A 17684-nucleotide genomic window follows, 5' to 3' on the forward strand; every position below is an offset into this window, starting at 1 on the left:
GTGTCTTTAGAAACAAGAAGGTGCTATAGGTGCTAGTTCCCCAGTGTCCTTGCCACCGAAACAAAGGAGAAAAAAAAAATAGTATGTTTTTTGCATGAAACACACAGGACTTGCAGACACTGGTGAACTTATTTCAGACAGATAAAATAGCCTAGGTGTCCTAACCATTCACCAAACTCAATCTCAAAGCCATATCCCAGGAAGCAATGGGAGGGATAAGGGATTGATCACACTACAAAAAGGCAATATAAATCATACATTATATTTAAAATACAGCTAATACAATTCAGCAGCAAAAGAAAAAGTAAATCATCTTAACTTTCTCCTGTCACCCTCCTCTTGTAATCATGGAGAAAATCCTCTGGTGACAACGCAGTGGAAGGGACCAACAGTGGAGCACGGCAGCAAAAGAAAAAGTAAATCATCTTATCTTTCTCCTGTCACCCTCCTCTTGTAATCATGGAGAAAATCCTCTGGTGACAACGCAGTGGAAGGGATCAACAGTGGAGCACGTCCTATCCTACAATGTATCAGCGAAGCACCAACTGCTACCCTGCAACCCTGGAAGGACATCCACATTCCCCTATTGGGCAATAATATTCATCAGATTTTTGCTATACCAAAATCCAACAAACTAGTGCACAACCGTGATATGCACATACCCTTGTATATGGGGCTATCCCATACCCTTGTATGGGATAGCCCCATACACACAGAATAAGTATAACCACACATGAAACACCAAAATAAAACAGCACCGGAAAATGTTAATACATGGCATAACCAACAGTTGGTAAGCAGTGACATGCCAAGGTGTCAGGCCAAGCCCTCAGTACATAGTAAAACACTCAACCGGTAGGGATCAAGCCCTGGGCCCTAGTGACCTACAGTCAATCGCCTGGGATAGCCCACCAACTCAACATCACAAATCGCCCTCCTCTGAGGACCAGGGGCAAACTCACTGTCACATTAACCACCCAGGCACCCAAGTGAATGACCTTCAACCATCAGGAACTGTTTTGGTACGAGGTGTATTATACGGTCCATAAAACAAGCGAGGAAACACCACACCATCAGATACCATCTCAGTTCAGTTATGCATGGAGGTCAGTGTGCCAGAGGGTGACAGACAGAATCAAAGAAACAGAAGAGAAACCACAGTAAGGAAATAACCAACAAATGAAAACATTATAATGGTACATGAAGCAGGATATACTGAAGTAAAGCTGTGCATGAAACCCAAAATGTCACAATATAAAATGAGAAGCAAAACTATGCAAGAGCAGGAAAGTGCTAGGGCAAGGGAAGTGCAGACACTGATACTCACAATTGGTCGTGTGTGGACAAGTAGAGGGACTAAAAAAGAAATTTCATACTACACTAATAGGAAGGGCAGAGCTGTCATATTGGAACTCAATTGCACTGTCCGTCCACTGACCCAGAGCTAAGGCAGAAAGGGGAAGCAAGGAGAAGTGTATAGAATCTGGACTGGTCACTAAGCCAAGGACCACATTCTCTTCACCAAATGTAGAAGCTGAATTAAATAAACACAGTCAATTGTCATAGGCAGCTTTATACATTAATTCATGGGGCCATGCTTTAACAAACAACAAGTTTGATAAGAGGAACATCTGCGAGAACTTTTATGCATAAAAATCACAAAGGCATGAAAATACATCATTCAGTCATGATAGAGAAAAAAGGTAATTTCTACATCACTATGAGTGATGTTGCTCAGAAGATGCATGGAGTTACATAAACATTAAGCATCTAACCAATTACAATAAAACAATGTTTCTTGATGGCAGAGTGATACAAGATGACCACAAGTATGACCTTCACTTTACTCAAAAAGGTGGGACTTTCCAAGGCGTCAACAAAGCAGTTTCTTCACAACCCCTGTTCAGACTTGTGGACATCCAGATATCTGTCTGTTGCTGATTGAATGAAGCAATGCATTTTGAGTGAGGTATCTCTTTTAAGAAGCCCTGCGCTACAAGCCATTTGTCTGGGTACATTGGTTTATCTTCAGACATCCCAATTCTGAACTCACTTTGTAGGCCCATGATATCATTGAGTATCACAAAACGTGAGAAAAACGAGATGTATTCCACATAAAATAAAACGTGCTTCTATAATACTTCCCCTTGCTATGAGGTGCCTAACTCAGAATGTGTGGTATTTAATCTGCACAAATTTTGCAAGGTTTGTGTATGGAACAAGTGTGCTAATACCGCAAAAGGTATTATCCTGACTGAGGTGCAAACTCCTTCTTGTCTCTGAAATGGGATTAACTGCACGATTTGAAGGGGGACTCAAGATTTACCTTCTGAGACAGTCTTCTGAGGTTCAATTTGGATGTCAGGTCTTTGGAGTTAAGAGATTCTGTTATTTGGAATCCACTGCCAAAGGAGCTTCATTGCAGTCATCTACACTTTCCACTTAGTCCTTTGCCTTTCTGAAGTAATAGTGGAATTTTCAAGTCTCATCTTTTACAGAAACGTACCTATTTTGCCTATAATTAATTTTTCGTTGCCCAGTGCACTCTGAAACTAATGCCTTTTGGTGCAATTGGGTATTACTGGCCAATGTACTACGGGAATACGTTATCTCTTTTTGTCTTATTGTATCCTTATTCAAATGATACATCTTTTCAACTGTGATCTGAGACAGAATAATTAAATTAATTATTATACCATATTTTAAATCGGCTTTTTTGCTTTAAAAGTAATTTGTATTCAAATATTTATTGTCACTGTGTTAATTATCATCATCTTATACCATCAAGAGCACAACCATTTGAAAGAAATTTCAAAAGATAATACAGTGTTCCTCCAATTATGAAAATACAAATTGTTTAAGTGACTTAAATGGTATTCGGAAAGAAATTTCATAAATCAATGTATTTTCGAACTGTAAACAGAATCATTCTTTCTGGTTTCACCATGACGCGTTGGACTGATTTGAAAGGCACATGTATGTGATACATTTCCTTCCACATTTAGTAAGTTTCCAAGTTTAATATGTTCATCTTTGGGCTACTGGGCTGGCAGCGCTGCAGAAACTGCCTCTTGTCGTCTGCCTCTCTAACTCAAAAACCAGGCACTGTGTGACACGCAGCGGACCTTTGTCATGTGATCCCTGCAAGGTGGTAAGGGACTTCAAGAACAAAAGCAGCACACCAAACACAAGTGAATTAGATTGCAGGAATGATTCATATTACAACAGGTACATTTCTGTACCCACCTTTCCAACCGAGATGAAAGCACCGCGACTATTCAACAAACTTCCAGTGTCAAGATGGCACGCAGGCAACCATCAGAGAATGGCAGTGGCAGGTTTCTCCTGTAGGGCTGCCTGAAGCAGGACCCGAGCCTGCCTTTCGAGTCTGGACACAAAGGGATACTTGCTTAAGGGGTACTGCACAGTTTTCGAAAAATACAGAACTCAGCAAATTGACTGTCAGATATGCTGGGACCTGTCTTTCCTTCGCAAAATCGTAGAAGTATTTTCATTTCGTCAATATAAATGTTACCGAGGAACATTACGTCTCAGTAATTCAGGTTGGCTCCTCGCTTAAAAGAAAGTCACATTTTTGTAACGGTACCTACTACCTGTACCCTCTCTGGTTTGAACAATTTTTACCAAGCTTGGGGAAAAGTATGTTCAAAATTTAAGTAAGTAGTGTCCAAAACAATGCCACTTTTCAGTTCGACTTGGATTTTCTCATAGCGTAATATGATTGTGCAAAATTCAGAAGCTGTTGGAGGCAGATACAACAAATTTTAATAGCACAGAAGCCATGGTTTGATGATTTTTTGCCCAGCAATCCTCAGATTATACAACAAAATATGAAGGTCTACTGTGCATGAACCACATATATTTTGGGCCAGATGTATCTAGATCTTGGTTGTCGCCTTGCGCCACACAAGGGGACACAAGAGCGACACAAAACCTAAGTGAGATTTATCAAGCCACACATGGCCACCTTGCTTGGCCCTGCATGCCCTTATAAATCTAGAGTAAAACAAGGCAGTGCAAATCGCCGTCTTGTGTTACTCTGTGGCAGGGATGCATTCCATGCGTATTTTGTGAGTCTTCTCATGCACCCACCCATGGATTTTGGCATGTTCCCACATCTACAATTAGTAATAGACCTATAAATGCATCAAAATTCTATGCCTCCTCAGGAGAGACATAACGAGAAATCTCTAAATTTCTTCTTGTTTTTCCCCCTTTCAATGGTTGCTGCATTCTGAAGTAACTCAGAAAGAGAAAAATGCTCCTCAGGTTTATTTTGTGCAGGACGGTGTCACTTCCTGCAAAAAATAATCTTGCCTACAACACAGGCACCCTTGCAACATGACACAAGGGGGCCTGCCTCGGCACTAGGAAGCCAAAAGTACACCAGTGACAGAAAAGGGCAGGAATGCGTCATGTAATGGTAAATGTGGCACATTTCTGCCCTTTACCTTTCATTCAGTTCAACAAGGTGGCTTGCTGAATTTTGCTGCGTGAAAGAATGAGAAGTTTTCCCTTTAGTATTTTATGTATGAGCTTTGCATAAAGAATGAAAAATTCTTTGTGATCAGCTAATTTAAAATGTGTTCATGCTGCACCTTGGCGAATTCACAGTAGACATACATTTCCCCCTCTTCCTATGTTCTCGAATATCAGGAGGAAGGAAAAAAAAAAAAATCTCGATTATGAATAAGTATGAATAACCTAGAGCTTGCTAGCGTCCACACAGTTCTTCATGACCTGTGACAACAGATTGCACACACGTCCTGGCCAGTCATGTCAGGAGTGTTAACTATATTAACTCTTCCCAGCCTGCTTCGAAAGTCACAGAGGAACCCTTGTACCAATCGCAAACATTACTTAATTGTGACTAGAGGGGTAAAGCCCTCACTATCCTGACTCTTACAAGTATGATCCTGCTCAACTGGGCTTTCCTTGGAAGCAGAAGTGTTCTTGGTCCTTAAATCCTCCATACACTGTCAAGCTGTAGCAGGCATTTTTGGTATCCGCAGCACACTTTGCAAAGGATGGAGAGTTATTTGCTAGCCCTAGACTTTTCCAAAATAAAGGGGGCATTTCTTTCACTTCCCTTAGACTTGATAATGGTTGAGTGAAATTAATAAAATGCTAAAGGATCTCAGAACATGACAAGGCATCAAGGAGCAGGACAGCCATCAGATGACCTAGAACTCAGTCTGCAATTATGAGCAGGGACAAGGGTAGACAGTACCTGATCTGCTTCGCCGTGGACTGCTGCACTTTATTGGCCAGGGAGGAATGGGCTCAATTTGAAAAAGAGTGGTGGGACATCTGTCACTTTTCTCACTTCCCAGGGGCCTGCAGATGTTTACAGCCCACAAAGGAGAGCCAACCTAGCACTTTAGACTGGACTGTTTCTATTGGAGCAGGTCCAAGATTGATTTGCATATAGCTGGGTCCTATATCTGGTGGTGCAATGGGTAAAAAGAAATACACACTGGGATGCTGCCCAATATAATTACCAGTGGCTAAGCTTAAGTCAAGCATTTCACCCATCTGTTTTTTGTACTACACAGAGAAGTGTGGCAATCAACATTTTCCCTTCGTTTTACACCCTCACTTCTTTGGGCAATAAAGAGGTTGATGCAACCTCTGTCTTTGCCATTAGGTAAGGCAGGGATACTTTTACAATTACACCCCACTCTTTGGCAAGTCGGGGGAATAAATCTACCCTCACTTTTTCAACTGTGATACAAACTCTCGCCAAAGTAAACAAGGTGAGGGTAGTTTGAAAAATATCACCCCACAATGAGGCAAGCCAGTTTATTTAAGGCTCCTAGGGCCTCATTTAAGAGGCTCGAGGTGCAAGGTGGCGCAGGAAGGCACTTGGAAAGGGCAGAAATGCACTACATGTACAACATACAGCTCTTTTCTGTCCTTTCCCCTTGCACTGCCGCATAAATTGCTGCCTAGCACCAATCCAGGCATTCTTGCACCAAAGTGCAAGGCCCCTAATGTCTCCACCATCTGCAAGGCATTGGATTTGTAAGACCATCAAGATTTTTTAAAAGTTCTCCTGATGTTCTCCTTGTGAAAGTGGATCAGGGTAAATTGGTACATAGCCACTTTCCTACCCTTGGGCAAGGCAAGAAGGTGTTCATTTGTATTAGGCTCCTGGTACCTACATATGTTGGGAGCGTAAGGCTAAATGGACCACCAATGTTGGACAAGGCAGGGGTTATAATAAATCCACCATTGTTGCCTTATGGTAAATTGTATTTTAATGCATCCAAATATGTACAATAAATGAAAGTAATATAAAATAAACACCTTATATCCTTAGATGAAAAATCATGAGATATTGCAATTTAACCATGCCTGGCAGAAGGACAAGGACATGGACAAGAACAGAGAGATAGGTAGACAAAAGGCCAAAGACAGAGGGCCAGGGATAGATATACATTGCGGGGCAGATTTACTAATATTTGATACAGTGCAATGCAGCAAGACACCTCTCTGCGCTGCGTCAAATGGAGAGGACAGGAATGCACCAAATATACTAAGATATGGCACATTCCTATTCTCTCTCTGTTGGTGCACTAGTGGCTGCCTTGAAAAGAAGCAGGCGCCTTGCAACATGGTTGAAGGCAGGATTGTTTTTCTGCAGGAAGGGACATGTGTGCATATATGGAGTCTGAAGAAATCAGTCACGGCATGCTGGCATAATATGTTCCTTCACCATGTGCAGGTCTGCTGATGTTCAACTGCAACATTTCAGCAAGTTATCAACATGCAGTATGACCCGGGTACCACAAGGAACCCAAACAGGTGTGATTAGAACTTTTGCACTGTGTTCGGGGCTCTGCACAAAGCTGGCTTGTCCTTATGACTTATTTCTTTTAAATCCAACTATGCAAATGTGCTACTGGATTTTCTGGGCAAATAGATAGACACTACAAACTCTGTGTGTGTGCAGCTTTCATGTACAGGATGATGTTTGATGTCTTAAGTACCAAAACATGTGTCACAGAATGTCCTAGAAAGAAGTTCAGAAAACCGGACGAGAAACGAAAAGAAAAGGTATAGGACACAACCTCCCTTCAATACAATATCACCTAAAGTGTCCAACACATTTTGACCCTTCCCAGCACAGGGTTTTCTTTTTCTTTGATGTGAAGCTCTGCCATCAGTCAGGACATCATTTGATGTAATTTGACAGACCCTCACACACCCTATTGGTGTCATGCTTTATCCTAGGGTCTCATCCTGGTCCCTAAAAATCAGGATGGGCTCAGTCATATTACAGGGAGAACTTAGGATGGTGTCTCCAGCCAGGGTCCTATGCTAAAAATACATAGAAAGCACCTTAGGTATTCTTTTTATTGGTGGTGTTTCTGGTATGATTATTAGGGAGTAAGGAAATAATGATCCTATACCCTCTCTATGTTAATCAACATGTATCAACCCCTGTTCTACTAGGGGAGTGGTTCCCAATCTGTGGTCCGGGGACCACTAGTGGTCCGCAAAGCCCTCTCAGGGGGTCCGCGACTGCTTAGAAAATTACAAAATATTAACGAATTAGGTCCCCAGCTTTCAGTAATGACTCAGCTGGGGGTCCCCGGATTCCAATAATGATTCAGTGGGGGTCCCTGGGTTTCAGTAATGATAAAGTGGGGGTCCACAGAAGTCAAAAGGTTGGGAACCACTGTACTAGGGCAATGGGTCATGGGCTTTCATCAGGGCTAAAAAGATATACTTCCATGCCCCAGGAACAGTCTTTCCCTATTTATGTCCTGGATTATAGACTATTAAATCACGAGCAAGACAAACAACATGTAATGCATATAGCATATACTTAAAAGACAGTTTTTCACTCTATTTAGTTCATGGTTCCTCACTTAGGCTTCCCTTGCTGTGTACTCTACTTACTGCATGGAAGGAGTGTGGCGCATGCCTCTGTAGTCACACATTCCTTAAGGGAAACATGACTCTTGTCAACCTATTTGGTCCACATAATTAGTTGTTCGGAAACACATCTACTCTTACATACTGAACTAGACCATACTAAGATACCCCAGTATATGTGGCCAAGATGGACCGGTGTCACCTTTAGCACTCTGGTACATCCACACCTTATCATGCATCCTGGTCTGTTGTATTTATTCTACCACAATAGCTTTAAATTTACATAGCACTTGCAGACACATCCTGAGAGGGTTAGGAGCCTAGAAGGCAAAGCTGGGTTGCAGAGGTGGCACCTGGGCATAATGCTGCCCAGTCTAGGCTATGCCCTATCTTATCCCCTTGTTCAGACCTCACCATATCGGAGCCTGGGGCATGTTACTTTTTGATTTCAAGCTTAAACCGGCTATCACAATGTCATTAAAGAAGGATCATTCATTCTAAAGTCAGTCTTGTATTTTTATTAAAGGGAATGTCCTGGCAGCAGAAAAGAGGTACAACACTTTGTGGGGAAAGCTCATGCCTCTCCCACATTTTTATGAAAATGATGGGTGACTTTCTCATTGCAGGAAAACTGACTGAACAGTATCTATAATAATGTTTTATTGCTCATGGTTTTCACGTAGAGCCATTCTCATCAGCATCGATTTCAAGCATAGCTACTCACTCCTCAGACATCAGAGCAGTGAACAATTAGTTTAATGTTTTGATGTTTTGACATTAGAGGAATGTTAATCCCTGCTCTGAAGTTGCTGCTCACGAAATGCTGATCCACCCCTTTCTCTGGTTCTCTTGTGTACTAAATGAGGTGCTCTAATTTCAAACAATGGTCTGCCATGTCCATCTTTGCTTTCTTCTCATCAGTAAAGTCTCTCCAGAGCTGATGGAAGAGGGCATATGTGTTTGTTGCTCTGACTTGGCCAATCGCCCTATTCTCTTTTAAAAGGCAAGAGATTTCTTTTTGTTTTGTAAGCTGATCTATCCAAGCTGATTTTGCACAGCTTTTATAACACAAACACTAAAAAACAAACGTGCCCTTATAACAGCCCTAATTCATGATTGTACTTATACACCATATGATGATTTCTGTCAGGGGGTTCCGCAGATAAAGCTAAATAGGGTTTTCCTAAGAGGAACAGAATGGCCTCACACATCCCCTGGGTGTCATACTTTATCATCAGCGATCCCACGCTCGCCAAAGCATACTTGAATGGTGGGCGGGCCTTATTATGCAACTGAGGGAGGATTACAAGTATTCTAGGGAAAACAGGGAAAGGGGGACTATGTCCAAAAAAAATCTCTATCACCTACCAAGAATCAGTTAAACGTTATTGACAGGTGTTGAAGGGATGATTAAAAAACATAACAGGACAGCTGAGACTGTATTATGCTGCTCATGTTCTATTTAGGTCGACATGTTTCAGCCCTTCCAATGGCCCTTGCAGAGGTCTGGGGCTTTCTTCAAACAAAAACCCTACATCGACCTATTTATATCTCTAACTTTTGAAAAGTGAGTATACACTCAATAGGTACACGCGTATACAATACCAGTTAACTAATGTCTGGTCACATCAAACAGGAACTTTTGCCTCGTGTATTGTATCCCTGACTATAGAGTACTCTTACTTCATGGAGGAGCAGGTAGAGGGTACCTTGGAGTCATACATACATCAAAGGTCAACCCTCACTTTATCACCTATCACTTACATCACACTGGTCCCGTTAGCTTTTACAGCATCAACTCTGAAGAGCCACTGTCAGCATGGTGACTCCTCTCCTCTCTATTTGAGAATGAGAGCAAGACTTTTGGGTTGAGAGATGGGGGAAGGGTGTGGAGGGTCATGGCAAAAGTCAGCAGGATACAAGTTGTCTTTTTTTTATTTTATTTGTCGAGAGGAGGGGGTGTTCTTTTTTCAATATTGGGCGAGGGGAGTGTTTGTGGAGAGAGAGCACCAGTTATTTATTGCATTCACTGTGTATTAAGGAGGAATAAAAGTTCATAGAATAGCGAGGACCTAGGGGAGGCTGTTGGGGCATCAGTCACATTTTTGTACCTATAGGCTGGTGAGATAGCCTCTGGATATAAGAGAGTGTGAAGAAGGCCATGTTATGCCTGGATTTCTATTACTCCTCTACCCCTGCTCTTCAAATGGACAGGATCAGTTTTAAAGAGGTGAAGGCACAGGGACATGCACAACATAAAACCGTAGACTGGTATTTGTTATTTAAATGGCTTTCCTTCTCTCGGGATTGAAGTGGCACTACGGGAAACTCGACTTTCCTTCTTTTTTTCCTTTATGTCATTTGGAATCCATTCACTGAAATCATTTCCACTATTGGCAGATAGCTAGTTACAACAATTCGACAACTTTGACATCTGCATTGCAGAAAATATACTATACAAAAATGACATTCTCTTATGTTGAAGGCTTCACCTATTGTGTGTTACACCTTTTCATGGCTCAGCCTGCTAATGAGGAGAGGTTGGGTGTGGTTCTGTTTGGAAAGGGAGATGGGGACATTCGGCTAAAGTAATCCCTTGGCGGGATGTGGCAGATGTAAAAAGAACGCTCTGGGGACTATGTAAGGAAAGGGGTGGGGTCGAGCAGTGCAGGACAGGTGAGTTTTATGTGCAATAGCATGTCAGATAAATATGTATAGAACAGGCAGTATTCAAGCCAGTCTTGTCGTGAGTTTGTCTCGTTTTTGCTTTAAGATACAGGAGAGCACTTAATTCATAAAGTAGACGTGTGCTCAACTCTACTATTTCTGTACGAAAATAAATGCAAAAGAAGGAATATAATAAAAGCAGTTCACATTACTCTGTGTAAGTGATGTCTCAGTTCCTATTCTTTATTTACACAATGATTTTATTGTTTTTGCTATTGACCACGGTTTGTGTTTTGTGACTCTTTTAATGAACATTTCTAACCACATTCTCTTACAACTGTTAATTTAAAAAGTTTAAAATTTCTCACAGTGGCGAAATAATAAGCCTGAGTAAAATAGATTGATTAGATATCGTAAATGCAGGTGGAATCATTTACAGTAGAAGTGCATTGTTAAAGTAGGTTAACCAATCATTTCCATTAATACACGTATTAACATAAATGCTGTCTGTTAAATGTGTTTATTGTAACTTACTTATGTTATTATACCCTAAGTAGAAAATACATATTATATACAGTAGGGCACATTTACACAACCCCAGTTTACAGTAGTAAATAAAATGTTCACCAAGCAATATATCGACGAAGTGGGTGATAACTTACCAAGATTAAACAGTGCTTGCTGTACATGTATTGTTCAGGAGAAACTTTTCTAGTTATTTTCCATTTTTGAGTTGTTTACTTGAACCAGACAGGCTTAGCTTTGTTCACAGTTTAGCCACTTAGGCGGATGGGATAATCTTGGACATGTAAGGGTATTTCAGTGTGCATCAGTCACTTTGCCTGTCGAAATTGTCAGGGTGAATGGTGATTTTAAGCACTATAAAAAATGATTTGAATGATAATAATGGACAAACTTTGCTCATTCAGAAGTTTAAAAACATTACTTTTACATGGTGTTAAAAGAAGCAGATTATTCACAGGATTCATTGATCAAATGCATATTTGTTGAGGAGTCAAACCAAAGAACGGGCTCAGATAAATTTTCTCCATTACTGAAAGCACAGTCGAGGACAGTGCAGATACCTATGATGCGCACTAAACCCTTCACATTTAAAAGAAGCCAGTAACACTGGTTTTCTAATGTTTTATGCCTAGAAGACCTAACAGGAATATTTCTGACTCGACCCTACCATCTTGACTAGGGGTCATGTGAATAATACATTTACCCAAAACAAGCCACGCTACTTCATAAAAAAAATTCCCATTAGTTTTTTTTCCCTTTTTTGGGCTATGGTTAAGGGCTTAACAGGGTATTATAAACCGGGTTTCTGGTTGGCAGAGTTATGCAGCCTGACCAAACAAGAAATACAATCCTAGTCAGGGTAAGTCACAAACACACCCTAAATTAACAAGTGCTCACCACCTGTTAGCTGGGCACATAGTTGTCAGGCTTAACTTAAGAGGCACTGTGTTACGTATTTGTGCAATATTTCAAATAGTAAAACAGTAAAAATACCACACAAAAAGATTTCACACCTGGTTAGACAAATAAATCAAAATATCTAAAGAAGCACAAAATGACAAACTCCAATAAGTAGAACTTGAGATATGAATTTTTAAAGAATAAAGAGAAATGAAGGCCCATATTTATACTTATTTTGCACCGCATTTGCGTCACTTTTTGACGCAAAAGCGGCGCAACCTTACAAAATACAATTGTATTTTGTAAGTTTGTGCCGATTTTGCGGCAAAAAAAGACGCAAATGCGGCGCTAAAAAAGTATAAATACAGGCCGTAGTGTTAAAAGCATAAAACACCAACCAGAGCTCTCTGGTCGCACTGGACAGGGTCAAATCCAAAAAGTCAGGCTGACCACAATGGAGCAATGGTCATATACAGAGACCAACCTTGGCCCACTCATAAATTACCTTGTTTTCATCAACATCAAAGAAGATGTGAAGAGTAGAGGAGGAGACGCATTGTTGATTCTTCAATGGAGGCAATGCCTCAGCTCTGAGCCATGCAAAATCAGAGATGCATTAGAAATGGAAGCAATGCACTGCACAATCTGCGATGCATTGCACTCAATCCTTGCAGTAGTGGCGATGTATTGGCATAGATGGAGATGCGCCAATTCTGAGCACCGCAGCAGCATTGGTGTGTTGATTCCTGGCAGGAGCCCCACTTTATACCCACTTGCAAGGGCCAAGGACTAGATTGGCACCACTTGGCAGGGCAAGACTCACAGTTGGTAGATTCCGGGTGTGTAGGTGATGAGTTGGAAATCTCTTTTGTGTCCCTGAGACTTCAGAAAACAGGAAGTAAGCCAGGAAGCCTTGGAGTCACTCCGGTTCGGGGTTCGAGTGATGTGGGTCCAGTCCTTCTCACCCAGGCAAAGAGGGTAGCAGGTAGAAGACCAGCACGACAAAAAAGCAGTTATTTCAGAGCAGCAGACCAGCGGAGTGGCAGCCCTTGTAGCAGCACAGCAGTCCTGCTTCCTTGCATGGTATCCACGGGGCCAGAAGTGCACTGAGTTAGTAGGGTCCGAAGTCCTGTTCTTATACCCAGTGATGCCTCTGAAGGGGAGGAGACCTTAAAGAAGAGCTTTGAAATGCAGGGAGGTCCTCCCTTCCTGTCCCGGCTCAAGATTCAGTACAGGGGTTTAAGCAATCCTTTGTGTGGGGACAGGACACAGCCTATTCAGGTGTTAACGTGAGGCTGTGACTAGCTCCTCCTTCCCATCCTGCCTAGGATGGACCAGCAGGATGTGGAGGGCCCATCAGTGATGCCTATACTTCCTTTGTTGGTGGCTGGCTAGAGGTAATGCATAAAGCCCAGCTCTCACCCACCCCAGATGTGTATTGGAGACAGGCTGCAAGGACATATGGAGAACAGGAAAATGGCAACTTTCTAAAAGTGGCATTATCAAAATTGTAACAATAAATCCAATTTTAAAATTGAAGAGGATATATTATTACCTTTCCATAGGTGCAATAAATAAGATATTTCCCCTTTGTCAATTAGGAACTACAGCTAATTAAATGTAGCAAGGAGAGAAAGAGGCATCTGGTGGAATACAAGCTACTGAACCCTGGCATTCATTAAGCACACTATTTAGTAGTGCGGACCATGAGCTTCTAAGAAAATCTGTGGTCTCTGGCATTTTTTTTTAAAGTAAGTGCTGGAAACACAATATGTTTGTCTTCTGGAATGTAGGTCCTCGTCTACTAAAGTTTTGCAGGCACTTGTGTGACATCAAAGACGGCGTTAATTGACTATTTTAAAAGCTCGCATCTGCAGTACCGCATCTCATTGTTTCATATAAATTTGGACAATATTTTTCAAATATTTGATCTAATGACTAGTAATTGCAGTAATTTTATTTCTTCAGCGGTTTCCGTGGACAGCAATATGGTTAAGTTCAACAGCAGTCAATTTATTGATTATCAGTTTGAAGCCTGATAAGTAAACAATAAATTACGTATCTGTTTAAAAGTTAACATTCTGGTATTTCCCTTACATCCAAAGGCATCCATTCATGCAAACAACAGACATGCTTTGTTGTGCATCATGTAAAATAAAGAAAGGTCTGTTACTTAAAAAAATGTTTTAATTCATTTCATTTATCAATTCTATGTGTTTCAAATAGGCACCTGTTGAGCAACAATCTTTTAAAATATCTTCAATTTCTGGTTTACCATCTCGCAGTTGCTTATATTTTAAGACACGCCTACCTTAAACTGTTGCAACATTTTCAAAATGTAAAAGTGGAGATTATTTTTGGTCAGAATTGGCAATTGGCGTCATAATTTTAAAATCTGTGTATTGGGTGTGTGGGATCACTTAGCCCCATAAATGCAAAATATGTGTCAGTAATTACCTAAGGATAGTTGCACCATTTTTAGTCGTATAATTTCAGTACTTGTCAAAGTAAAGACTTGTTGACAGCATAACAGTTACTGAAATATCAGACAGAGGTTTAACTCCTGCCAGTGTGGTCACTACTGGGGGTACCCACATAGCACTTTGATTTACAACCTGCAGCTATACTGCTACAAACCACTATTGTAATAGATATTAACCATTTGCATGGTTAAAGCAGGCTCCTAATTAGAGAGTATGTAACCAAATGTCATGTGTGGTTAAACGACTCCAAAGAACAGACACAATTAAGTTGCACCGCCATATGGAACCCTGCTCAGTGTTGGTTGATCTGCAATCTCCTTCCAGACTTGCTGGACGAGGCAAAATGTCAAAAGTGAGAAGTAGGGAGGACGTGCATATGACTATGGTTGATCAGGTTCTTTTGTACTGATAGGATCTGAGAGACTATCATGCTGAATTGTAGGCCCTGCTGGATTTTATACTTCTTTAAAGACACTGAGTGTAATTTCAAGGGTATACATTTTCGAGGTGTGCAAAGTGGTGAAAATGGTGGGCTTTAAACCTCACTTAGTTTGATGCAACTTGAGGAGCTTTGACAAAGTGGAAAATCTCCCAAACTTTACAAAAGCAGGGGTAACATTGATCAGAAGTGGTCCTTGGTGTCATGAGCACCCACTTAGGGTAACAGGAGATAAGAGCTGTTCAACAGTCCCCCATCCCCACTTCTGACCAAATCCCAGTACCATGTTGCTTTCCATTCAGCCTGGCCAGGACCTGAGCACCAAACTGCTATCATGGTACTTCTCCCGCCACTACCACACTCATGCACTCACTAAAAATTGGCCTTTTGCATTGGTTCATCTACTACCACCTGCTCTACACCCTACTGACAGCCTCTTCTCACCTTTTTCTGATGACGTTCAGAGGATGCAACTCTCTTTCAAGGATTGCACGCTTAAGGTGTTCTGTTCATGTGAAACACAATGATTGAGAGGAGGAGGGTTTTTACTTGTTTCATAAGCCTTACACAATCGTGTGAAATCGGAAGTCTGTAGTGAATTTCACAGAGGCTGAAATTTGCCAAATTCGCTCAATTAATTGAGTACAAGAAAGTAATTTTCATGTCGGCTACATTTGCATTCTCAACAGTGTATCAGTCTTCGGTGGAGTTCCTAATATACTGATAAGCACCCCCTTTCTGTTCAATGTATAGGGACATCCTTTTCGTAGAAATTAGGTTATGAACCTAATGAAGAGAGTTTATTTCTTCAACATATTCTATTTATCATGGTGGTAGGACAGAGAGCTGCTTCTGCCTTTAAAAGGAAATGGCTTGGTAATGCCCATAATAATGGAAGGAATCAAAGGGAAGAGAATCCCATTCTACATAACAATTGCCATCACATTCTGGACGAATGCACACCCCTTTTAGAACGATAGGCAGCAAATTGATTTAAAACTAGCACAAAGAATACACCCTCCATCAGGACACTATTCCTCCACCATCCATTCTCCTCCAACGTCCTTCGCCATGCCCATTTTCACCAGAGAAAACGTTTATATTCTTATCTTCTTTTCATGCAATTGGGCATTACAATGTACAATTTTTCTCTCTCCATGTCTGCTGGTCTGAGTATAAATATTTCTTACTAACATACGACTCTGAAAGAACAATGCTGTCACTGCACAGTAGAGTATAGAGGCCCATACAACCGCCTATGTAAGAAGCACATGAACATAAGTTGCATATGGAGAATGTCCATATTACCGAAGCACCTAAATGCCCACATGTTTTATTAAGGTATATTAGTTAAATAAATATGTAAGCTACATAAATAAACACTTCCGTTCGCTGCAGTGAATGACCTTACAATACTTAGCAGCTATGGAAAATCGACTTTCAAGCACTCAGTTACTATCCCTTTAGGTCGTATACAACAACAACAACTGTATGCTGGGTGCATTGAATCCCAAAATAAAGAGAGCGAACTGCTCAAGAAGTATCAGTGTTCGATTCCACAATTTGTGGAATCAAAAAACAGAGATACACTTTGAAGATTACTTAAGAATGCACTCTAACTTCTATACAGAGAATCAAAAATACAGAGTAAATAGAAAGTTTCTTTTTCTTAAGATCTTTTGTTGTTATTTTTCTTTGTTAAATGAAAAAGAACCTGTCAAAAAATGTCACTGTATTTTTGGGACTTCTTCACAATTCTTCTGCGTTGTTAACAGTAAACTAAAAACGTACAAAGCTTCAATCCAAAAAGATAATACATTTACATTTAGGGATAGAGCTGAAAGAAAATTCGATAAAGACGTTATAAGAAGCATGTCTCATTTAGTGCAAACTTTGTCAGGGAAAGTAGTCAAACAGTCAGATTCCATGCATTGCATTTTTCATACTCTAGTACTAGGGGCCAGATGTAGGAAGCACTTTGCGAGTCGCAAACGGCAAAATTTGCCGTTTGCGACTCGCAAATGCGTGATTCCTATGCAGAAATGCATTTTGTGAGTCGGGACCGACTCGCAAAATGCATTTCCGAATCGCAAATAGGAAGGGGTGTTCCCTTCCTATTTGCGATTCGCAATGGTATGCAATTCCATTTGCGACCGCATATGCGGTCGCAAATGGAGTCGCAGTTACCATCCACTTGAAGTGGATGGTAACCCATTCGCAAACGGGAAGGGGTCCCAATGGGACCCCTTCCCCTTTGTGAATGGACCCCATATTATTTTTTCAGGGCAGGGAGTGGTCCAAAGGACCACTCCCTGCCCTGAAAATTCCGAAACTAAAGGTTTCGGAATTTTTTGAAATGCAGCTCGTTTTCCTGTGAGGAAAACGATCTGCACTTCAAAAAAAAAAAAAACCTTTATTTAAAAGGCAGGTCGCTAACATGGAGGCCTGCTGACGTCAGCAGGCCTCCATGTTAGCGAGTGTCTATACTCGCAATGGGGTCGCAAACTGCGACCCACCTCATAAATATTTATGAGGTGGGTCTTTGCGACCCCATTGCGAGTTGCAGAAGGTGTCTGAGACACCTTTCTGCATGTCAAATTGCGACTTGCAATTTGCGAGTCGCACAGACTCGCAAATTGCAAGTCGCAATTTGATTTTTTCCTACATCTGGCCCTAGATCTTTAAAAAATATCTTATATACACTACTGGATTTCTGAGACATGATTTTAAAGTCTAGGTCCGTGGTCAACAAAAGAATTGCCAAA

This window comes from Pleurodeles waltl, chromosome 9, assembly GCF_031143425.1.
Source record: "Pleurodeles waltl isolate 20211129_DDA chromosome 9, aPleWal1.hap1.20221129, whole genome shotgun sequence".
In the NCBI taxonomy this organism is placed as follows: Eukaryota; Metazoa; Chordata; class Amphibia; order Caudata; family Salamandridae; genus Pleurodeles; species Pleurodeles waltl.